At 47.9% G+C, this 12,409-nt stretch overlaps 2 long non-coding RNA genes across 2 annotated transcripts; both read left to right on the forward strand.

Moving 5' to 3' along the window:
• Positions 1–7,636: 7,636 nt before the first annotated feature.
• Positions 7,637–9,959, forward strand: LOC148715673 (uncharacterized). Its single transcript, XR_015995903.1, has 2 exons — positions 7,637–8,003; positions 8,905–9,959. It is a non-coding gene; the product is annotated as an uncharacterized LOC148715673 (long non-coding RNA).
• Positions 9,960–11,031: 1,072 nt separating this feature from the next.
• On the forward strand, positions 11,032–12,174 carry LOC148715674 (uncharacterized). The gene is made up of 2 exons (XR_015995902.1): positions 11,032–11,373; positions 11,683–12,174. It is a non-coding gene; the product is annotated as an uncharacterized LOC148715674 (long non-coding RNA).
• The last annotated feature ends 235 nt before the right edge of the window (positions 12,175–12,409 follow it).

Consider the following 12,409-nt stretch of genomic DNA (forward strand, 5'->3'; position numbering starts at 1 on the left):
AAGGCGGTCAGTCTTGTACTGACGCCTGCCACTTCCACGAAACACATCACCACGCGGTTAAAATGGATTCCCGCGTGCACTAGATAGTCCCAGGGGAGTTGGGGGGTAGGCGCGCACCTCCTGCAAGTCACGGGAGTCGTGGTGGCACGCCTCCGAGTGAGAGGCTGTGCACTATGAGGCACATGTGCTAAAGAAGGCGGTGAGCCTTGTACTCACGCCTGCCACTTTTACGAAACAGATGACAACGCCTCCAAAATAAAATCCCAGGAGCACTAGACCCAGGGGAACCTCGGCAAGGGACGCACAACTCCGGGAAATCACGGGCGACGGAGTGGCATGCGTGAGAGTGGGAGGCTGTGCAAGAGGAAGGGGTGAGGCTTGTACTCACGCCTGCTACTTCCACGAAACACATCACCACGCGGCCAAAACGGATTTCCGGGTGCACAAGATAGTCCCAGGGGAGTTGGAGAAAAGGCGCGCACCTCCTGCCAAATCACGGGAGCCGTAGTGGCACGCCTGCCAGTGAGCTGCCAGTGAGAGTCTGTGCACTATGCGGCACATGTGCTAAAGAAGGCGGTGAACCTTGTACTCACGCCTGCCACTTCCACGAAACGCATGACAACGCCTTTAAAATGAAATCCCAGGTGCACTAGACCCAGGGGAACCTCGGCAATAGACGCGCAACTCCGGGAAATCACGGGCGACGGAGTGGCATGCGTGAGAGTGGGAGGCTGTGGAAGAGGAAGGGGTGAGTCTTGTACTCACGCCTGCTACTTCCACGAAACACATGACCACGCGGCCAAAACGGATTCCCGGGTGCACTAGATAGTCCCAGGGAAGTTGGAGAGTAGGCGCGCACCTCCTGCCAAATCACGGGAGCAGTAGTGGCACGCCTGCCAGTAAGAGGCTGTGCACTGTGAGGCACATGTGCTAAAGAAGGCGGTGAGTCTTGTACTCACGCCCGCCACTTCCACGAAACACATCGCCACGCGGCTAAAATGGATTCCCGCGTGCTCTCGACAGTCCCAGGGGAGTTTGGGGATACGCGCGCACCTCCTGCAAGTAACGGGAGGCGTGGTGGCACGCCTCCGAGTGAGAGTCTGTGCACTATGAGGCACATGTGCTAAAGAAGGCGGTGAGCCTTGTACTCACGCCTGCCACTTCCACGAAACGCATGACAACGCCTCCAAAATGAAATCCCAGGTGCACTAGACCCAGGGAAACCTCCGCAATAGACGCGCAACTCCGGGAAATCACGGGCGACGGAGTGGCATGCGTGAGAGTTGGAAGCTGTGCAAGAGGAAGGGGTGAGTCTTGTACTCACGCCTGCTACTTCCACGAAACACATGACCACGCGGCCAAAACGGATTCCCGGGTGCAGTAGATAGTCCCAGGGGAGTTGGAGAGTGGGCGCGCACCTCCTGCCAAATCACGGGAGCCGTAGTGGCACGCCTGCCAGTGAGGTGCCAGTGAGAGGCTGTGCACTGTCAGGCACATGTCCTAAAGAAGGCGGTGAGCCTTCTACTCACGCCTGCGACTTCCACGAAACGCATGACAACGCCTCCAAAATGAAATCCCAGGTGCAATAGACCCAGGGGAACCTCGGCAATAGACGCGCAACTCCGGGAAATCACGGGCGACGGAGTGGCATGCGTGAGAGTGGGAGGCTGTGCAAGAGGAAGGGGTGAGCCTTGTACTCACGCCTACTACTTCCACGAAACACATCACCACGCGGCCAAAACGGATTCCCGGGTGCACTAGATAGTCCCAGGGGAGTTGGAGAGTAGGCGCGCACCTCCTGCCAGATCACGGGAGGCGTAGTGGCACGCCTGCCAGTGAGAGGCTGTGCAACTTGAGGCACATGTGCTAAAGAAGGCGGTCAGTCTGGTACTCACGCCCGCCACTTCCACGAAACACATCACCACGCGGTTAAAATGGATTCCCGCGTGCACTAGATAGTCCCAGGGGAGTTGGGGGATAGGCGCGCACCTCCTGCAAGTCACGGGAGTCGTGGTGGCACGCCTCCGAGTGAGAGGCTGTGCACTATGAGGCACATGTGCTAAAGAAGGCGGTGAGCCTTGTACTCACGCCTGCCACTTTTACGAAACGCATGACAACGCCTCCAAAATAAAATCCCAGGTGCACTAGACCCAGGGGTACCTCGGCAAGGGACGCAAAGCTCCGGGAAATCACGGGCGACGGAGTGGCATGCGTGAGAGTTGGAGGCTGTGCAAGAGGAAGGGGTGAGGCTTGTACTCACGCCTGCTACTTCCACGAAACACATCACCACGCGGCCAAAACGGATTTCCGGGTGCACAAGATAGTCCCAGGGGAGTTGGAGAGTAGGCGCGCACCTCCTGCAAAATCACGGGAGCCGTAGTGGCACGCCTGCCAGTGAGCTGCCAGTGAGAGGCTGTGAACTGTCAGTCAAATGTCCTAAAGAAGGCGGTGAGCCTTGTACTCACGCCTGCCACTTCCACGAAACGCATGACAACGCCTCCAAAATGAAATCCCAGGTGCAATAGACCCAGGGGAACCTCGGCAATAGACGCGCAACTCCGGGAAATCACGGGCGACGGAGTGGCATGCGTGAGAGTGGGAGGCTGTGCAAGAGGAAGGGGTGAGCCTTGTACTCACGCCTGCTACTTCCACGAAACGCATCACCACGCGGCCAAAACGGATTCCCGGGTGCACTAGATAGTCCCAGGGGAGTTGGAGAGTAGGCGCGCTCCTCCTGCCAGATCACGGGAGCCGTAGTGGCACGCCTGCCAGTGAGAGGCTCTGCACTGTGAGGCACATGTGCTAAAGAAGGCGGTCAGTCTTGTACTGACGCGTGCCACTTCCACGAAACACATCACCACGCGGTTAAAATGGATTCCCGCGTGCACTAGATAGTCCCAGGGGAGTTCGGGGGTAGGCGCGCACCTCCTGCAAGGCACGGGAGTCGTGGTGACACGCCTCCGAGTGAGAGGCTGTGCACTATGAGGCACATGTGCTAAAGAAGGCGGTGAGCCTTGTACTCACGCCTGCCACTTTTACGAAACGCATGACAACGCCTCCAAAAAAAAAGGCCAGGTGCACTAGACCCAGGGGAACCTCGGCAAGGGACGCACAACTCCGGGAAATGACGGGCGACGGAGTGGCATGCGTGAGAGTGGGAGGCTGTGCAAGAGGAAGGGGTGAGGCTTGTACTCACGCCTGCTACTTCCACGAAACACATCACCACGCGGCCAAAACGGATTTCCGGGTGCACAAGATAGTCCCAGGGGAGTTGGAGAGTAGGCGCGCACCTCCTGCCAAATCACGGGAGCCGTAGTGGCACGCCTGCCAGTGAGCTGCCAGTGAGAGTCTGTGCACTATGAGGCACATGTGCAAAAGAAGGCGGTGAGCCTTGTACTCACGCCTGCCACTTCCACGAAACGCATGACAACGCCTTTAAAATGAAATCCCAGGGGCACTAGACCCAGGGGAACCTCGGCAGTAGACGCGCAACTCCGGGAAATCACGGGCGACGGAGTGGCATGCGTGAGAGTGGGAGGCTGTGGAAGAGGAAGGGGTGAGGCTTGTACTCACACTTGCCACTTCCACGAAACACATCACCACGCGGCCAAAACGGATTTCCGGGTGCACAAGATAGTCCCAGGGGAGTTGGAGAGTAGGCGCGCACCTCCTGCCAAATCACGGGAGCCGTAGTGGCACGCCTGCCAGTGAGCTGCCAGTGAGAGGCTGTGCACTGTCAGGCACATGTCCTAAAGAAGGCGGTGAGCCTTGTACTCACGCCTGCCAATTCCACGAAACGCATGACAACGCCTCCAAAATGAAATCCCAGGTGCAATAGACCCAGGGGAACCTCGGCAATAGACGCGCAACTCCGGGAAATCACGGGCGACGGAGTGAGATGCGTGAGAGTGGGAGGCTGTGCAAGAGGAAGGGGTGAGCCTTGTACTCACGCCTGCTACTTCCACGAAACACATCACCACGCGGCCAAAACGGATTCCCGGGTGCACTAGATAGTCCCAGGGGAGTTGGAGAGTAGGCGCGCACCTCCTGCCAGATCACGGGAGCCGTAGTGGCACGCCTGCCAGTGAGAGGCTGTGCACTGTGAGGCACATGTGCTAAAGAAGGCGGTCAGTCTTGTACTGACGCCCGCCACTTCCACGAAACACATCACCACGCGGTTAAAATGGATTCCTGCGTGCACTAGATAGTCCCAGGGGAGTTGGGGGGTAGGCGCGCACTTCCTGCAAGTCACGGGAATCGTGGTGGCACGCCTCCGAGTGAGAGGCTGTGCACTATAAGGCACATGTGCTAAAGAAGGCGGTGAGCCTTGTACTCACGCCTGCCACTTTTACGAAACGAATGACAACGCCTCCAAAATAAAATCCCAGGCGCACTAGACCCAGGGGAACCTCAGCAATGGACGCACAACTCCGGGAAATCACGGGCGACGGAGTGGCATGCGTGAGAGTGGGAGGCTGTGCAAGAGGAAGGGGTGAGGCTTGTACTCACGCCTGCTACTTCCACGAAACACATCACCACGCGGTTAAAACGGATTTACGGGTGCACAAGATAGTCCCAGGGGAGTTGGAGAGTAGGCGCGCACCTCCTGCCAAATCATTGGAAGCCGTAGTGGCACGCCTGCCAGTGAGCTGCCAGTGAGAGGCTGTGAACTGTCAGTCACATGTCCTAAAGAAGGCGGTGAGCCTTGTACTCACGCCTGCCACTTCCACGAAACGCATGACAACGCCTCCAAAATGAAATCCCAGGTGCAATAGACCCAGGGGAACCTCGGCAATAGACGCGCAGCTCCGGGAAATCACGGGCGACGGAGTGGCATGCGTGAGAGTGGGAGGCTGTGCAAGAGGAAGGGGTGAGGCTTGTACTCACGCCTGCTACTTCCACGAAACACATCACCACGCGGCCAAAACGGATTTACGGGTGCACAAGATAGTCCCAGGGGAGTTGGAGAGTAGGCGCGCACCTCCTGCCAAATCACGGGAGCAGTAGTGGCACGCCTGCCAGTGAGAGGCTGTGCACTGTGAGGCACATGTGCTAAAGAAGGCGGTGAGTCTTGTACTCACGCCCGCCACTTCCACCAAACACATCACCACGCGGTTAAAATGGATTCCCGCGTGTACTAATCCGATGATCCGATGATTTTAAAAATGACTTTTTGTGTAATAAGATGAATATGAGAAAAACATGGTCTGGAATTAGATATCAATCATCAACATTGGTAAAGTAAAAGCTGATTACATTTCCCAGTATTCTTGAAAGTGGTAAAACTGTTGACAATCCCTGTGCTAATGCTAACATCTTTAATACTTTCTCTGTGGGAATGTAGCTAGAAAACACTGACAAAGACATTCCATGTGGGAACTGCTCTCCAACTGCTTTTCTGAAGGGCAATTTTCCTGATTCCCCTGTTACTTCAGTTCAAGTTGATTGATACATATCTCAAATGGACAATAACAAATCCATTGGTCCCTACAGTATACCAGTATCATTGCTAAAATTATTAATTTGCCAGTTTACAGGTACTGGCTCAAAAGAACAAAAGAGAACTCACCAGGGTAGCCAGCGATTTAGGGCTTCGAACTCTTCTCGCGACGAAGGCCGTTCTCTGTCGCCTTGCTTTTGAAATATCGTTGCCTGTGCTCTCAACTGACGAATCATTTGTACATCCTTGAAACCAGGACCGTGTTCCTTATGCAGAAACTTCACCGCATAAAGCAGTGAGCTCACGTGGTTTGAAATTGTCGCCGAACTGCATTGCCTCTCGTCCTAGCAACAACATTTGAGTAAATCCAGGTCACGTACAACCAAAAAACAAGTGAGAGAAATTGGCAGAGCTAAACTGACCGGCGAAGTAGTTCCGGCAGCCATTTTGATTCAAGAGACAAGCATTATGGTCAGCGGTCTAAGGGCGTCATGTCATATTTGTCAAGGTGTCCTTTTTGTCTCAAGCAAGCACGTGCCTCGCCGCGCGAAACGTGACGGCTGCGGGGAGACCAGTAGGGCATTGGCCGAGTTAAAAATATTGCTGACGTTGAACAAGCTGCAAACTTGCAAGACAAGAACGTCTTTTGAAAGCTGGTCAAACAAAAGCAATGAAGCCTGAAAAACTCGAATGATTTATGGGGCACAACGGTTGTATCTTGCTGCACAATTTAAGCCTGAAAATATGGCACAATTTGTGATTTTTCCTTTTCTTTTACCTTTGTTGCCGTCCTATCAGATGGCTTGAGACAGTTTTGCAGTTTTTGTCGGCAAAGTTATTTCCTAAAGGCGACAAGAAACAATTGCCAAAATTCAAATCTGCACTCACCCTGAGAAAGTTGAAATATTGTTCCATGAGACTTAGGCGGAGAAAAACATCTGGTGCTAGGTCCATTCCGAGATATCTCTTCAAAAATCCAAGGTAGCCTTGAGATGAAACAGAAAAACAGAAAATCAGGTCAGGTGTGACGCACGTGTGTGTTGCTTACTTGCTTGCGAGCGAGCGAGATATTTGAATGCGAATAAGCTAGCAAGGTAATTGACTGCGAATAATAAGTGTTCATGTAGTGACTTACACATCATGCGCTCACGCGCTTTGAGGAAAGTGGACTGCGCGACGGCTGCACTTTGTCGTTCAAGGTTCACCGCTCTAGTGAAGTAATTGGAAACAGCATCCAGAAAGACGTCCACATCGGGTGGGATATCTCGCGGACTTAGGGCGTAGGTGAGTTTTTTCCGGGTAGGTGTAGGAGTCAAATGGTGCGGGCTGTCCAATTGGCCAAGGCAATCTGGTTGTGGTGATTTTTGCTGCGTTGCCTGTGCCTCGTGGCTTACAGGCGATAAATTCGAAGTCGAAGTCGAAGTCGGAGGATGTTGCGTGGTTTGATGGTGAAAGTCTAGGATCTGTGATTCGTCGTCGTCGGAAGCATAGCACAGGTCTACGAGAGAGGCCATCTTTTTTTCCCGCTGGTTTTTCTCTCTTAGGATGGGAGAAGAGATTGTTTTAACCCTTGAGTTGTCTTTTGCGGTGTTCAGTCGGCAGCGTTTGGAAGGAATAGAGGCCGATTAGGTGAGATCATGGACTTTTTAAAGTGGGGCTGTGTCGTCCCCTGGGGTTTGACGATTGGACAAAAAGTTGAATTTTTGAGAGCTTAATGCAGGCGCCGCGAGAGAGCTGGGGCTTCCAAAAACTGTTCCCTCAATAGTATAGACAGTGCAGCGCGCGCCTGTCACACTCTCGTGTTTGTGAAATGCGCTGTTTAATTATGAGAGAATGATAAACTTTGAGGATGAGCTAAAAAGTTGAATTTTTGAGAGCTTAATGCAGGCGCCGCGAGAGAGCTGAGGCTTCGAAAAACTGTTCCCTCAATAGTATAGAAAGTGCAGCGCGCGCCTGTCACACTCTCGTGTTTGTGAAATGCGCTGTTTAATTATGAGAGAATGATAAACTTTGAGGATGAGCTAAAAAGTTGAATTTTTGAGAGCTTAATGCAGGCGCCGCGAGAGAGCTGAGGCTTCGAAAAACTGTTCCCTCAATAGTATAGAAAGTGTAGCGCGCGCCTGTCACACTCTCGTGTTTGTGAAATGCGCTGTTTAATTATGAGAGAATGATAAACTTTGAGGATGAGCTAAAAAGTTGAATTTTTGAGGCCTTGATGCGGCCGCCGCGAGAGGGCTGGGGCTTAGAAAAACTTCCCTCGATAGACTAGAATGAATAATGTATGGCGTGCGGCTGGGAGAATCTGGAGTTTGTGAAAGGCGGTGTTTAGTTATGAGAGAATCATAAAGTTTGATCAGAATTAATAGAGGGAACGGGAAGTGGTTATGAAAGCCGGAGAAGTTCAAAGGATAAGAACAATGGGAGCCCTCTGAGGTTGAAGGTAGAAGTCACATTCAAAACAAGATGGCGCTTGCTATGGGGAGACGATTTGGAAGTTATTTTAGACATTTTAGAAGGTGATGAAAGAGTCAATCAGCAGTTTGTAGCAGCAGTTAAGCAGCATGTAAGTTGCGATTGTGCTAATTTAGGTGTGTAATTTCTTTCTACCGACCCAAAACGTTCGCTCGGAGATATATTCGGGGCATGGCAAGTTACTGAGTCGAGTCAGCCTTTTAAAAATGTTACAGCCCCAAAAATTGGACTTAGATATACATGTCCTAGCTGCAATGACTGATCAGGGTTTTTCTGTAGAAGCTACACTGAATGTCTGGTTTCATATGAGAAGTACTTGCTGGAAACAGCTCACATGGAATTTTATTTATTTATTTATTTATTTATTTATTTATAATAACTTCATTTGCCTAAATAATAAGATAATAATAATAATAATAATAATAATAATACAGACAGATAACAATAGAAATAACATCGAGATGCAAAAAGGCAAAAAGGGTCAAGCCAGAGAGGAACTCAATTCTCATTGACGGCAGCCCCCAGAATAAAAGCAATATGCAATAAAAATAAAACTAAAATGTAAAGGTAAAAATTATTGAAAAAACAAGTTAATTGATAAATGGATATTGGTGCAATATTATTGATATTATTTAAAAATGTGTTCTTTCAGTTTTTTTTTTAAACTTACTAGCAGAGCTAGAGCTAACTACTATGTCACTTGGCAAGTCATTCCAGATTTTTATATATTTATACCAAAAAGAGTTCTTGAGGATATTTGTTCGAGCATAAGGCGTCCAGATTTTGACATTGTTGGTAGATCTCGTCCGACTATTGGAGAAAGTTAAGTAATTACATATAAGTCTACTCTTGAAAAACCATGAATGAATTTGAATAATTGCACTAAACTAAGAAATTCACGACGCGAGTCGAGTGTTGGCCAGCCAAGATACTTCAAACGTTCACTATAGCAATATGTTGCACGAATCGTAATTTTTCTTTGTTGGTTGTAGGTCCAGCAACATGAAATGATCTGCAAAGACTGTGTGAACGACACAGCAGTCTTCACCAAGGATCCATTCAGCCTTTGAGCGTCAGCATACTTGCTGAAGTTGTGGCTTCCGCAATCAGGAAATTCAATGAAACTGAATTGTTACAAAAAGCTTGAGGGATGAACTAAGCAAGTATTCTTTTCAACAGCCAGAGGAAAGAGGTTTGGAATTCACTGGTATCAAATCAATGTATGATGGGTTTTTTAAAGAATTGAGACCTGGTGAAGTTTTTCAGAAATATCATGCAACAGTCCCGGTGAAGTCTAGGCAGTTCTTCACTGGACTGTCAAGGAATGCTGCCCCATTATGATGGTGGACTAAAGTTGCCGACTGCCTCATTGCATACTACTGTAAGAGAAGCAAGAACTCACTCTGGTGACAATGATCCCACCAGTACAGTACCATCTGAGGGGCAAAAGGGCTGGTCATGTGCTGCACAATTTGTGTGTGTGAGAAATATGCAAGAACCGGTACCGTGGAGAGCCAGCAAGCTATGGCAATACTAAAGGCTGGCAAACTTGACTGTATCAATGATTCAAACAAAGCATGCAAAATCTGATTTCAAGTAATAGAACCGTGGTGGGCTATGGTCAATTACAGAGCCAGCTCCAAGAGTGGTTTCACTAGGAATCGAAACTGTTACGATAACTCTCAAAGCTACTAGTGATAGTGATGGATTGATCATAACTGATCAAGGATGTATTGCATGGCATGACTACTTTGTGTGTGTACGGATATGCTCACAATTCTCCTTCCCAAAGGATGTGAGTGAGAAAAACAAGATCGAAGTGAAGCACACAACAGAGGGGAAGTGTCTTTGCAAGGAAATTAGTCAGAGTTGCTAATCAAATGAACAAGGGAAGCAAAGTTAAAGTTCTCCATTTCTATTTCACTTACTTTTGTGAACAACAAATAGCAAAGTTGTTTACAACATTATTAAAAGAAGCTAGTTTCTAATGTTTAGTTCCAAACAATGTGACAATGCCAAATGAAAACTTTCCCATGTGAATGTGGAACTTGGTGTCAATACGATCATAGCTTGTTTGAATGGAATTTGGAGGATTATGGAAAACCACTTATGAATGATTTCATTCTAAAAACGTGTGTTAACCATTGTGTTAATCACTGTTTGATTGTGAAAAAGTGGTCTGTCATTTCATACTGGCATTTGTGGATGGCGTGCCAAAATGTTCTTCTCAATTTCACATTAAAAAAAAAAAAAACACACTTCCTATGCTTTCTGTCCTCTTACATTTGTTGTAGGACTGCAGAAGCAAGGCTACAACCTAATTGGCATTGTGTAGTTCCAGAAAATGTCCATACTCCGCTTAAAGAGAGGGTTGAAAATTCTTGGGAATGGGGGGAATCTCAAAGGCCAAAAGCCTCAAGGAAATGTATGAACCTTCATTGCAATTTCCAGAGTGTTGGGAGGGGGTCTTAAGAAAAGTCCCTTCTGTGGGGGGGAGGTATGGATAATATTTATAGAAGTACATAGGGCAAAAAAATTCCAACCTCCCAAACGAGGTCTCTAGTTTTAGTCACACAAACTTGACTTTTTCGTGGACCCTGACAAACCTAGAATTGCCATGAAATTTCTAACGAGCAATCTGACATTCTCTTTCGCTTAAATACGGTAGCATAGCCAGTAAACAGTAAACACTCTCGTGTTTGTGAAATGCGCTGTTTAATTATGAGAGAATGATAAACTTTGAGGATGAGCTAAAAAGTTGAATTTTTGAGAGCTTAATGCAGCCGCCGCGAGAGAGCTGGGCCTTCGAAAAACTGTTCCCTCAATAGTATAGAAAGTGCAGCGCGCGCCTGTCACACTCTCGTGTTTGTGAAATGCGCTGTTTAATTATGAGAGAATGATAAACTTTGAGGATGAGCTAAGAAGTTGAATTTTTGAGAGCTTAATGCAGCCGCCGCGAGAGAGCTGGGCCTTCGAAAAACTGTTCCCTCAATAGTATAGAAAGTGCAGCGCGCGCCTGTCACACTCTCGTGTTTGTGAAATGCGCTGTTTAATTATGAGAGAATGATAAACTTTGAGGATGAGCTAAAAAGTTGAATTATTGAGGGCTTGATGCGGCCGCCGCGAGAGGGCTGGGCCTTAGAAAAACTGTTCCCTCGATAGACTAGAATGAATAATGTATGGCGTGCGGCTGGGAGAATCTGGAGTTTGTGAAAGGCGGTGTTTAACTATGAGAGAATCATAAAGTTTGATCAGAGTTAATAGAGGGAACGGGAAGTGGTTATGAAAGCCGGAGAAGTTCAAACGGTAAGAAGAATGGGAGCCCTCTGAGGTTGAAGGTACAAGTCACATTCAAAACAAGATGGCGCTTGCTATGGGGAGACGATTTGGAAGTTATTTTAGACATTTTAGAAGGCGATGAAAGAGTCAATCAGCAGTTTGTAGCAGCAGTTAAGCAGCATGTAAGTTGCGATTGTGTTAATTGAGGTGTCTAATTTCTTTCTACCGACCCAAAACGTTCGCTCGGAGATATATTCGGGGCATGGCAAGTTACTGAGTCGAGTCAGCCTTTTAAAAATGTTACAGCCCCAAAAATTGGACTTAGATATACATGTCCTAGCTGCAATGACTGATCAGGGTTTTTCTGTAGAAGCTACACTGAATGTCTGGTTTCATATGAGAAGTACTTGCTGGAAACAGCTCACATGGAATTTTTTAGCTGGTTGTAGCAATATGTTGCACGAATCGTAATTTTTCTTTGTTTGTTGTAGGTCCAGCAACATGAAATGATCTGCAAAGCATGCAAAATCTGATTTCAAGTAATAGAACCGTGGTGGGCTATGGTCAATTACAGAGCCAGCTCCAAGAGTGGTTTCACTAGGAATTGAAACTGTTACAATAACTCTCAAAGCTACTAGTGATAGTGATGGATTGATCATAACTGATCAAGGATGTATTGCATGGCACGATTACTTTGTGTGTGTACGGATATGCTCACAATTCTCCTTCCCAAAGGATGTGAGTGAGAAAAACAAGATCGAAGTGAAGCACACGACAGAGGGGAAGTGTCTTTGCAAGGAAATTAGTCAGAGTTGCTAATGAAATGAACAAGGGAAGCAAAGTGAAAGTTCTCCATTTCTATTTCACTTACTTTTGTGAACAACAAATAGCAAAGTTGTTTACAACATTATTAAAAGAAGCTAGTTTCTAATGTTTAGTTCCAAACAATGTGACAATGCCAAATGAAAACTTTCCCATGTGAATGTGGAACTTGGTGTCAATACGATCATAGCTTGTTTGAATGGAATTTGGAGGATTATGGAAAACTACTTATGAATGATTTCATTCTAAAAGCGTGTGTTAACCATTGTGTTAATCACTGTTTGATTGTGAAAAAGTGGTCTGTCATTTCATACTGGCATTTGTGGATGGCGTGCCAATGTTCTTCTCAATTTCACATTAAAAAAAAAAAAAAAAAACACACTTCCTATGCTTTCT

The sequence above is a fragment of the Stylophora pistillata genome, unplaced genomic scaffold (genome assembly GCF_964205215.1).
Source record: "Stylophora pistillata unplaced genomic scaffold, jaStyPist1.2 SCAFFOLD_1195, whole genome shotgun sequence".
Taxonomy (NCBI): domain Eukaryota; kingdom Metazoa; phylum Cnidaria; class Anthozoa; order Scleractinia; family Pocilloporidae; genus Stylophora; species Stylophora pistillata.